Here is an 11,671-nt window from a genome sequence, read left to right as displayed (position 1 = left end):
GACTCCATCTCAAAATAATAATAATAATAATCAAATTCTTCCCACGTGGTGGCAAAAGTGACCATAAATAGCAGGCTTACGGACTAACAGGTGAGCAACCCCAGTGAAAAGAGGTTCTTTCCAGATTTGTCCAGCCAGAATCTCAGCTGTCATACCCTGATAGGTCACATATCCAAATCACTATGGCTCTGACCAAACACAGGTCATGTGATCACTTGTAGACCCCCACCTGAAATGTGGAATTAAGAGTGGTATTAATCAGGGCTCTTCAGAGAGACAGAACCAATAGGATGGATGGACAGGTAGATAGAAGAGAGGGAATTTATTGGGAGAATTGGCTCATTTGATTATGTAGGCTAAGAAGTCCCACAGCGAGCCGTCTGCAAGCTGGAGACCCTGGGATGCCATAGCTTGCTCAGTCTAACTCTGAAAGCCTCAGAATCAGGGAAGCTGATGGTGTAACTCTTAGCCCGAGGCCAAAGGCCTGAGAACTCAGGAGGCCACTGGAATAAGTGCTGGAGTCCAAAGGCCAGAGAGGCTGGAGTTCTGATGTCCATGGCAGGAGAAGAGGAGAGTATCTCAGCTCCAGGAGAGGGACCAACTCAGCTATTTCTCTGTTTTTTGTTCTATGGTGGGTTACAGGGAGCTGACTGGGTGGTGCCTGCCCACATTGAGGGCAGATGTTCCCTACTTCCTCCTTTCACACTCACATGCTAATCTCTTCTGGAAACACCTCATAAGTCTTCCTTAATCTAGTCAAATTGACACCTAAACTTAACAATCACAAGTGAAGGAGGGCTGTTTTCTCAAAGGAAAATAGAGATGTAGTTACCAATAGAAAAGGGAGGCTGGGTGCAGTGGCGCCTGCCTGTAATCCCAGCACTTTTGGAGGCTGTGGGAAGAGGATAGCTTGAGCCCATGACTTCAAGACCAGCTTGGGCAATATAATAAGACCCTTTCTCCACAAAAAATACAAAAATTAGCCAGGCAGGATGTTGTGTGCCCGTAGTCCCAGCTATTCAGGAGGCTGAGGTGGGAGGATTGCTTGAGCCCAGAAGTTCCAGGCTGCAGGGAGCTATGACCTGAACCATTGCACTCCAGTCTGGGTGACAAAGCAACACCCTGTCTGTATTTTTTTATTATTTTATTTTAGACAGAGCCTTACTCTCACCCAGGCTGGTGCAGCATCACAGTCTTGACTCACTGCAACCTCCATCTCCCGGGTTCAAGGGATTCTCCTGCCTCAGCCTCCCAAGTAGCTGGGATTACAGGTGCCCACCACCATTTCCAGATAATTTTTGTATTTTTAGTAGAAATGGGGTTTCTCCATGTTGGCCAGGCTGATCTCCAACCCTTGACCTCAAATAATCCACCCACCTGGGCCTCCCAAAGTGCTGGAATTACAGGCATGAGCCACTGTGCCTGTACTATTTATTCATTTATTTTTTAAGGAGGGGGAAAAAAGAGAGAGAAAGATGGGCAGACAAAACAACAGATGGTCTTTCCAAATGATCTGTTTGTGATTCTGTGCCAGGAGCTGAGAGACTTAAAAAGACAGCCAGATCTAGTCCTTGATTTTAAAGGGTTTGCAATTAGTGGGAGAGGCAGCTGTTCAAAATAGTTCAAAGTGGCCTGGCACGGTGGCTCACACCTGTAATCCCAGCACTGTGGGAGGCTGAGGAGGGAGGATTGTTTGAGTCCACGAGTTTGAGGTGACTGTGGGCAACACTGCAAGACCCCATCTCTACAAAAATGTTTAAATAAATAAATATTATTAGGTTGGTGCAAAAGTAATTGTGGGTTTTGCCATTGACAAAAACCGCAATTACCTTTGCACCAACACAGTAATATCCAGAAAGATCTTCAAGGCATCAAACAAACAAATACATCATAAGTAAATACAAGCTCAAAGACATGACTTAAGGTAACAGAAGTAAAGCAAAGCACAGTGACAATACCCTGGAGAGGGGTTAATCCTGCTTGGGGAATATGAGAAAACTTAAAGGAAGAAGGGGGCTTTTAAGTTGTGATTCTAAACATGGGTAGGATTTCAATAGATACTGTTGGAGGCCAGAGACAGCATTTTACTTGATATTTGTGTCACCAGAGCTTCAAAGTGTCTCAAACACAATTATAGTGGTTTATGTTACTTAGTGGAAGAGGAGAAAGAGTAGGAATCAGGGGATTTCCAGGGACTTCTGCAGAGGGAGTGCTCCCTAAAGTGCTGATATTAATGGAACTCAGCTCTAAGGGCTCTCAAGCTCTGTGCCTCTCTATTTCAACATTCCAAATTCCTGACAGAGAGACTCTGAGTAAGCTAGTTCACACTAGTGTTTGCCCTGAGTTTAATAATGTCTGCCAGGCACGGTGGCTTATGCCTGTAATCCCAGCACTTTGGGCGGCCGAGGCGGGTGGATCACGAGGTCAGGAGTTCAAGACCAGCCTGGCCAAGATGGTGAAACCCCCATCTCTACTAAAAATACAAAAATTAGCCGGGCGTGGTGGTGAGCACCTGTAATCCCAGCTACTCGGGAGGTGGAAGCAGAGAATTGCTTGAACCCCGGAGGCAGAGGTTGCAGTGAGCTGAGATGGCACCACTGCACTCCAGCCTGGCAGAATGAGACTCTGTCTCAAAATAAATAAATAAATAATCAAAAAATAAATAATCAAAGGCCAGAATCATATAATACAGATGTGGTTGAAGGGACCCATTTCAGTGTCTGATTGCAGGGAGGAGGGGAATCTCCCAGGAAAAGAGGACCTGTGAGCTAGGCAGGTACATAATCCATGTGAATGAAATGCAAGCAGTGATACAGGGCAGGGAGGTTCTTCAGTCAAAACGAACAGTGTGAAAGCAGAAAGGCATAGGGGCTGAAGGCTTGATTAATAATTATAGAATTACGGTGTGAGGCTGGGCGTGGTAGTTCAAGCCTGTAATCCCAGCACTTTGGGAGGCCAAGGCAGGCGGATCACCTGAGGTTGGGGGTTCAAGACCAGCCTGACCAACATGGAGAAACCCCATCTCTACTAAAAATACAAAATTAGCCGGGCGTGGTGGCACATGCCTGTAATCACAGCTACTTGGGAGGCTGAGGCAGGAGAATCGCTTGAACCCAGGAGGTGGAGGTTGTGGTGAGCCAAGATCGTGCCATTGCACTCCAGCCTGGGCAACAACAGTGAAACTCCGTCTCAAAAAAAAAAAAAAAAAAAAGAAAAGAAAAGAAAAAAAGATCTGGTCCTGTCTGAGCCAATGAAATTTTCTGTGGCTGGAATTTAGAATTGCAAGCCAACAGACACATACACAGAGACTGAACATTTTCAGCAGCAGCGTCAAGTCAAGTCATGACAGGGGAAAAGCAGAACTTTTCCACAAACTCCCTCTGCTGAGGTTCCTGGAACTGCTGTTCCCGAGGTGTGGTTGTTCAAGCCTACTGGAATTAATGAGAGGTCTCAGTTTCTCTCCAACAAGTCCTGCCTCTCCCTTTGCTTTTTGTATAAGATAATAATGCCTAACATATATTGAGGAGATGCAATATGCCAGATGCTATATTAAATGCTTAGCAGGTTGTCTCATTTAATCTTCACAACTACCTATGAGGTAGGCTCTTCCATATTGTCTTTTTTTTTTTTTTTTTTTGACAGCGTTTCGCTCTTGTTGCCCAGGCTGGAGTGCAAGGGCGCGATCTCGGCTCACGGCAACCTCTGCCTCCCAGGTTCAAGCCATTCTCCTGCCTCGGCCTCCCGAGTAGCTGAGATTACAGGCGCCCGCCACCACGCTAGGCTAATTTTTTGTATTTTTAATAGAGACAGGGTTTCACCATGTTGGCCAGGCTGATCTTGAACTCCTGACTTCAGGTTGATCAGCCTGCCTTGGCCTTCCAAAGTGCTGGGATTACAGGCATGCGCCACCACACCCAGCTAATTTTGTGTTTTTAGTAAAGACAGGGTTTCTCCACGTTGGTCAGGCTGGTTTCGAACTCCCGACCTCAGGTGATTCGCCCGCCTCGGCCTCCTAAAGTGCTGGGATTACAGGTGTGAGCCACTGCACCTGGCTTAGGACCTGACTCTTATCTGCTATGCTGCATGGTCAGCTGGAGAGTATCTTCCAACAAAAAACACTTTAATGCAAATTCACTAAAGTTAGAATTATGTTCTCTATTTGCAGATGAGGATGCTGAGGTTCAGAGAGGTTAAGGGGCTAGCCCAAGGTTGCACAGCTTCTTCTGTGTCAGAGCCAGGATGTCTTGCCTCAGCTCCCCTCAGCTCTCAATTTAATGCAATTGCTTCTATCAACTGCTGTGATGGTCAAGGGAGGAGAGAATGTGTAGGAGGGAAGAGGAGGATAACAGCTCTAGATAACGCGAAGTTAAGTAAAATGACTAATAAGATATCGACCTTTGGGAGGCTGAGGCAGGCGGATCATGAGGTCAGGAGATTGAGACCATCCTGGCTAATACGGCGAAATCCCGTCTCTACTAAAAATACAGAACAAAAAACAAACAAACAAACAAACAAACAAAAACCTAGCCGGGCATGGTGGCAGGTGCCTGTAGTCCCAGCTACTTGGGAGGCTGAGACAGGAGAATGGCATGAACCTGGGAGGCGGAGCTTGCAATGAGCAGAGATCGCCCCACTGCACTCCAACCTGGGCAACAGAGCGAGACTCCGTCTCAAAAAAAAAGATATCAACGTTGATGAGGAGGTCCCTGGTAGCCTTCAAGAGCTCTGTCCTATGAATAAGACAGGGCAGAAACCACTTTGATGGAGCAAGTGGGGATGAGGACATGGGGCAATGAATGTGAAGTGATGGGGGTAAATTGAGGAAATAGCAAGGTCAATATAGGAGACAGGAAGGATCTTCAAGTCAGAAAGAAGAGAACAAGTGGAGAAGGTCAGGAAGGAGAAGAGAATTGAGAACACTCAAAGAGGGGAGAGGTGGGATCAAGAGCACTTCCATGCATTCATTATTTATTGAGCATCTATTACGTGAGCATGTTGACTGGGGAGTCAAACGAGCCTGGAACACAGAAGACACCTCTTCCTGGAACTAACAGTATAAAGAGAGAGATAGATGAGAAACCCTGTAAACAGAGCTGGGTGTGGTGGCACACACCTGTAATCCCAGCTAGTAGGGAGGGTGAGGCTGGCGGATGCCTTGAGCCCAGGGGTTCAAAGCTGCAGTGAGCTATGACCACAGCACTGCACTCTTGCCTGGGTGATAGAGAGAGGTGCCAAATCCTGTCCTTACTAAAAATAGAAAAATTAGCCAGGGGTGATGGTGCGCACCTGTAGTCCCAGCTATTCAGGAGGTTGAGGTGGAAGGATAGCTTAAGCCTGGTAGGAAGAGGTTGCAGTGAGCTGAGATCATGCCACTGCACTCCAGCCTGGGTGACAGAGTGAGATCCTGTCTCGAAAAAAAATAATAATAAAATAAGGCCGGGCGCGGTGGCTCACGCCTGTAATCTCAGCACTTTGGGAGGCCGAGGTGGGCGGATCATCTGAGATCGGGAGTTGGAGACCAGCCTGACTAACATGGTGAAATCCCGTCTCTACTAAAAATACAGAATTAGACGGGCATGATGGTGTTCGCCTGTAATCCTAGCTACTCGGGAGGCTGAGGCAGGAGAATTGCTTGAAACTGGGAGGCAGAGATTGCAGTGAGCTGAGATTGTGCCACCGTACTCGAGATCGTGCCACCACACTCCAGCCTGGGCAACAGAGCGAGACTCCATCTCAAAAAATAAAATAAAATAAGTCTGGGCGCGATGGCTCATGCCTATAATCTCAGCACTTTGGGAGGCCAAGACAGGCAGATCACCTGAGGTCAGGAGTTCAAGACCAGCCTGGCCAGCATGGTGAAACTCCGTCTCTACTAAAAACACAAAAATTAGTTGGATGTGGTGGTGGGCACCTGTAATCCCAGCTACTCGGGAGGCTGATGCAGAAGAATTGCTTGAACCCGGGAGACGGAGATTGCAGTGAGCCAAGATCTTGCCACTGCACTCTAACCTGGGTTACAGGGCGAGACTCTGTATCAAAAAAAAAAAAAGTAAATAAATAAAAAAGAACTGTGATGAATTCCACAGGAAACAGGATATGGAAATAGGGATTAACAGGCTGTGAATAACTTTAGATAGGAGTGGTTAGACAAGGCCTGTTGGAGTAACAGGGAAACAGCCACGCCAAAGCCAGGGAAGGAAAAGGAACAGCATATGCAAAGGTCCTGAGCTGGGAAGTGGACTGGCTGGAATTTAGTGGGCAGCAGAGACGTAGGTGGGGTAGGCAGGGCCTTGAAGGAGATGAGATAAAGAAGAACTGTATCCAAAGCCCCATGAGAACTGACTGGAAGAACAGAAAGACATGGTATGAATGATGTGTTAAGTGATACAGGAAAAAAAATCATAGCCTTGAAAATATTGAGCTGGGGGCCAGGCGTGGTGGCTCACGCCTGTAATCCCAGAATTTTGGGAGGCCAAGGTGGGTGGATCACAAGGTCAGGAGTCTGAGACCAGCCTGCCCAACATGGTGAAACCCTGTCTCTACTAAAGATACAAAAAATTAGCCGGGCATGGTGGTGCGGGCCTGTAATCCCAGCTACTTGGGAGGCTGAGGCAGGAGAATCGTTTGAACCTGGGAGGCGGAGGTTGCAGTGAGCCGAGATCGTGCCATTGCACTCCAGCCTGGGCGACAGGGCGAGACTCGGTCTCAAAAAACAAAAAAGGCCGGGAGCGGTGGCTCACGCCTGTAATGCCAGCACTTTAGGAGGCCAAGGTGGGTGAATCACAAAGTCAAGAGATTGAGACCATCCTGGCTAACACGGTGAAACCCCATCTCTACTAAAAAAACATACAAAAAATTAGCTGGGCGTGGTGGCGGGCGCCTGTAGTCCCAGCTACTCCGGAGGCTGAAGCAGGAGAATGGCGTGAACCTGGCAGGCGGAGCTTGCAGTGATCCCAGATTGCGCCACTGCACTCCAGCCTGGGCAACAGAGCGAGACCCCTTCTCAAAACAAACGAACAAACAAACAAAAAACAAAAAAGGAAAAAAAAAGAAAATATTGAGCGGGGAGGACTGTTCAGACTGAAGGAAAGAGACATATCTGCATAACAACGCCTGAGGTGTTTTGGCAGAGAGAAGGCCCGAGGAGTTTGTGTTGTGCAGACCTGCTCTTCACTGTGATATTAGTGAGGGGGTTTTGGGCAACCCTGGGTGAGCCTTTCTGTTGCTGAACCCCATGAAGATCTCATCACCCTCACAAGTTGCGCCTTACTCCCTTTGGTCACTGCAGTGACTTGCCACCCACTTGCCGTCCCCAAGGTTCTCTTTCTTGCTATGTTTTCCTCTTGACTTTGGGTTTTACTGCTAATCCCTTCTGGGAAGAGGTGAAGCAGTTCTCACGGGGTTAACGAGAATTTTGGACACAAATATAGTTATAATTAAGGAAAAGTAGATATTCAAGCTCTCAAATTAGACAAACTGTGCTTGAATTTGAATCCTGGCTCTGCCATTTACCAGCTGTATGTTCTTGGGGAAGTGACTTAGCCTTAGGTAAGTCTCATTTTCTGCGTCTATAAAGTCACAGTATTTGCCTCATGGGGTTATTGTAAGGATTAAATGAGTTCACAGACGTGTTACATGAATTGCATGCTTAGAACAGTGGCTAGTACATAGTCAACACTCTGTGTTTGTTAATGCTGATATCATTATTCAAGACTTTTTTTGGAGACACAGTCTCGCTCTGTCGCCCAGGCTGCAGTGCAGTGGTGGGACCTCGGCTCACTGCAACCTCCACCTCCCAGGTTCAAGCGATTCTCCTGCCTCAGACTCCCAAGTAGCTGGGATTACAGGCACCCGCCACCATGCCCAGCTAATTTTTGTATTTTTAGTAGAGACAAGGTTTCACCATGTTGGCCAGGCTGGTTTCAAACTCCTGACCTCAAGTGATCCGCCTGCCTCAGCCTCCCAAAGTGCTAGGATTACAGGATGAGCCACCACGTCGGGCCTCAAGACTTATTTATTAATAGTTAATTAATTCAGTCTTAGGTGAGCTCTAGGCTAGATGATAGATGCTGAGATTATGAAGACAGGCCTTAAGGGGTTCAAGTTTCCCGGAACCCACAGTTTAGGGGAAGATGTTTGTTAGCACGTGGCCAGAGAGTCAGCCAGACCTGATTTTCATTCTGAGTTTCCGCCTAGTTTCTAGCTGTGAGACCAGTCTTGAGCCAGTCTTTCACTTTCCCAGTCTGTTTCCTCAGTTGTAAAATAAGAATTATAATATTACCCACATCACTGGGTTCTGGTGAGGATCAAATGAGATAATCTACGTAACATGCTTAGCATAGTTCCTGGAACATAGTAGTAATTACTTAATCAATGTTAATTATTGTTTTTTTTTCAGGAAGTAGGCCAATGCGTGGATTTATTAGAGTTCAAGGTAGAGAATGTATTCTAGATGGGGAAACAACCTGCTGAAGGAGTCTGGTAGGAGATTAACTTTGCCAGTAAGAATAGAAGGAAGCCTAGAGGAGGTGATGTTGCAACAGGGCTTTGAAGAATGAGTAAGAGTTCTCAGGTAGGGACTGAGGAAAGGGAAGAGATTCCAGGTAGAAGTAAGACTATCCACAGAGGCATGAAGTTGCAGAAGGTGTACATATGTTTGGAGGAAGGTAACACATTTAGTAGGGTTTGTGGGACTAGGTTAGAAAAGGGGGGATTCAGGTCAGCCTTTGTGGAATTTATTTTTTTTTGAGACAGAGTCTCACTGTATTACCCAGGCTGGATTGCAATGGCGCAATCTTAGCTCACTGCAACCTCTGTCTCCTGGGTTCAAGCAATTCTTCTGCCTTAGCCTCCCGAGTACCTGGGATTACAGGTGCCCGCCACCACGCTTGGCTAATTTTTGTATTTTTAGTAGAGACAGACTTTCACCATGTTGGTCAGGCTGGTCTTGAACTCCTGACCTCAGGTGATCCACCTGCTTCGGCCTCTCAAAGTGCTGAGATTACAGGCATGAGCCACTGTGCCGGGCCTGTAGGATTTTATGATTGAAATCAAGAGGGAGAAAGAAGGAACATCAATTGAGCTCCTACCACATGCATGGCACTGAATTTTTTTTTTTTTTTTGAGATGGAGTCTCGCTCTGTCGCCCAGGCTGGAGTGCAGTGGCGCAATCTCGGCTCACTGCAAGCTCCGCCTCCCGGGTTCACGCCATTCTCCTGCCTCAGCCTCTCCAAGTAGCTGGGACTACAGGCGCCCGCCACCACGCCCGGCTAATTTTTTTTTTGTATTTTTAGTAGAGACGGGGTTATCACCGTGGTCTCGATCTCCTGACCTCGTGATCCTCCCGCCTCGGCCTCCCAAAGTGCTGGGATTACAAGCGTGAGCCACCGCGCCCGGCCAACATGGCACTGAATTATGGTGTTTTTTTCTTTCTATTTTTTTTTTTTTTTGAGACAGAGCCTCACTTTGTTGTCTGGGCTGGAGTGCAGTGGCATGATCTCGGCTCACTGCAACCTCTGCCTCCTGGGTTCAAACGATTCTCCTGCCTCAGCCTCCCAAGTAGCTGGGATTACAGGCACCCGCCACTATGCCCAGCTAATTTTTTTGTATTTTTAGTAGAGATGGGGTTTCATCATGTCGGCCAGGCTGGTCTCGAACTCCTGACCTCAGAATTCGCCCGCCTCAGCCTCCCAAAGTGCTGGGATTACAGGCGCGAGCCACCGCGCCCAGCCATGGCACTGAATTAAATGGTCAGCTTTTTTTTATTGTTTGTTTTTGAGACAAGGTTGGTCTTGTTCTGTTGCTCAGACTAGAGTACAGTAGAACAATCATAGCTCACTGTAACTTCGAACTTCTTTCTAAGTTCAAGTGATCCTCCTGCCTCAGCCTCCAGAATAGCTGGGACTATAGGCATGCCACCACCACGCCTGGCTAATTTTTTGTAAAGTTGGTGTTTTGCCGTGTTGCCCAGGCTGATCTTGAACTCCCGGCCTCAAATGATCCTCCTGCCTCAGTCTCCCAAAGCTTTAGGATTACAGGCATGAGCCACTGTGCCTGGCCAGCATTTTTAAAATTTAACTTGAATTGGCCGGACACGGTGGCTCCCAGCACTTTGGGAGGCTGAGGTGGGTGGATCACTTGAGGTCAGGAGTTCAAGACCAGCCTGGCCAACATAATAAAACCCCGTCTCTACTAAAAATGCAAAAATTAGCTGGGCATGGTGGTGGGCACCTGTAGTCCCAGCTACTTGGGAAGCTGAGGCAGGAGAATTGCTTGAACCTGGGAGGCAGAGGTTGCAGTGACCCGAGATCATACCATTGCATTCCAGCCTAGGTGACAAGAGGAAACTCTGTCTCAAAAAAAAAAAAAAAATTAACTTGGATTTTATCTTGCCAGTAATAGGGAACCATAGAGATTTTTAAGCCAACTGTGACATGATTGAATTTTTTTTTTTTTTTTTTCTTGAGCCAGAGTCTTGCTCTATCGCCTAGGCTGGAGTGCAGTGGAGGGATCTGGGCTCACTGCAACCTCCACCTCCTGGGTTCAAGCAATTCTCCTGCCTTAGCTTCCTGAGTATCTGGGACTACAGGCACGTGCCACCATGGCTGGCTAATTTTTACTTTTGTTTTGAGATGGAGTTTCACTCTTGTTGTCCAGGCTAGAATGCAATGGCGTGATCTTGGCTCACTGTAACCTTCACCTCCCGGGTTCAAGCGATTCTCTTGCCTCAGCCTCCCGAGTAGCAGGGATTACAGGTGCAAGCCACCATGACTGGCTGATTTTTGTACTTTTAGTAGAGACAGGGTTTCATCATATTGGTCAGGCTGGTCTCGAACTCCTGACCTCAGGTGATCTGCCCACCTCAGCCTCCTAAAGTGCTGGGATTACAGGTATGAGCCACAGTGCCCAGCCTGATTTTTGTATTTTTAGTAGAGACAGAGTTTCACTGTGTTGGCCAGGCTGGTCTTGAACTCCTGACCTTGTGATCCACCCACCTTGGCCTGAATGTTTATTTATTTAATTTTTAGGATGATGTCCCTGGCAGCCAGTGGAAGAATAGGATAGAGTAAGGAGAGAATAATCAGGTGGTTAAGGCAGTGGCCCAAGGGACAGAAACTGCAGCATTTAGCCAAGAGGAATTTGGCGGGGACGTGGAGTGGAGAAAGGCCAGTGTCTGGGCTGAAGAGAATTTTTGCAGGTCAAACCGATAGTCTCAGAGGTAGATTTTATGTGCTACTGGTGGGGAGGCCAATGAGGGAAACAGAGGCCAGCTCTGGAGAAGTCAGAAGCAGGGCAGGGTTTGAATGAATGGAACAAAGCTATGGATCGTAAAGCCCCAAAACCTGACTCTGAACCTGGTATATTTCTGAGTATCTCTGTGATCTTGAAAATGTCATATTATGTTGTCTTTAGTTTCCTATCAGCGGATAATACGGCCTCTCCTATCTGCTACTCATGATTGTGAGAAAGAAACGAGGCAGGGAGTGTATAAGGTGTGTAAGTGCTTTGTAAGCAGTAAATCACTAAACAAATCCTAGACCCTATGTTATCAGGGAGGCAGGTCGCTGCATGGGATAGCACAGTTACAAGAGAATATAGGCGGAGATGGAGGATATCTGTCCTGCGGTGTAGATAAACAGTCTAATCAATACACACATACTCTACAGGTAAA

The sequence above is a fragment of the Symphalangus syndactylus genome, chromosome 20 (assembly GCF_028878055.3).
Source record: "Symphalangus syndactylus isolate Jambi chromosome 20, NHGRI_mSymSyn1-v2.1_pri, whole genome shotgun sequence".
NCBI lineage: Eukaryota > Metazoa > Chordata > Mammalia > Primates > Hylobatidae > Symphalangus > Symphalangus syndactylus.
This window is presented reverse-complemented; position numbering follows the sequence as displayed.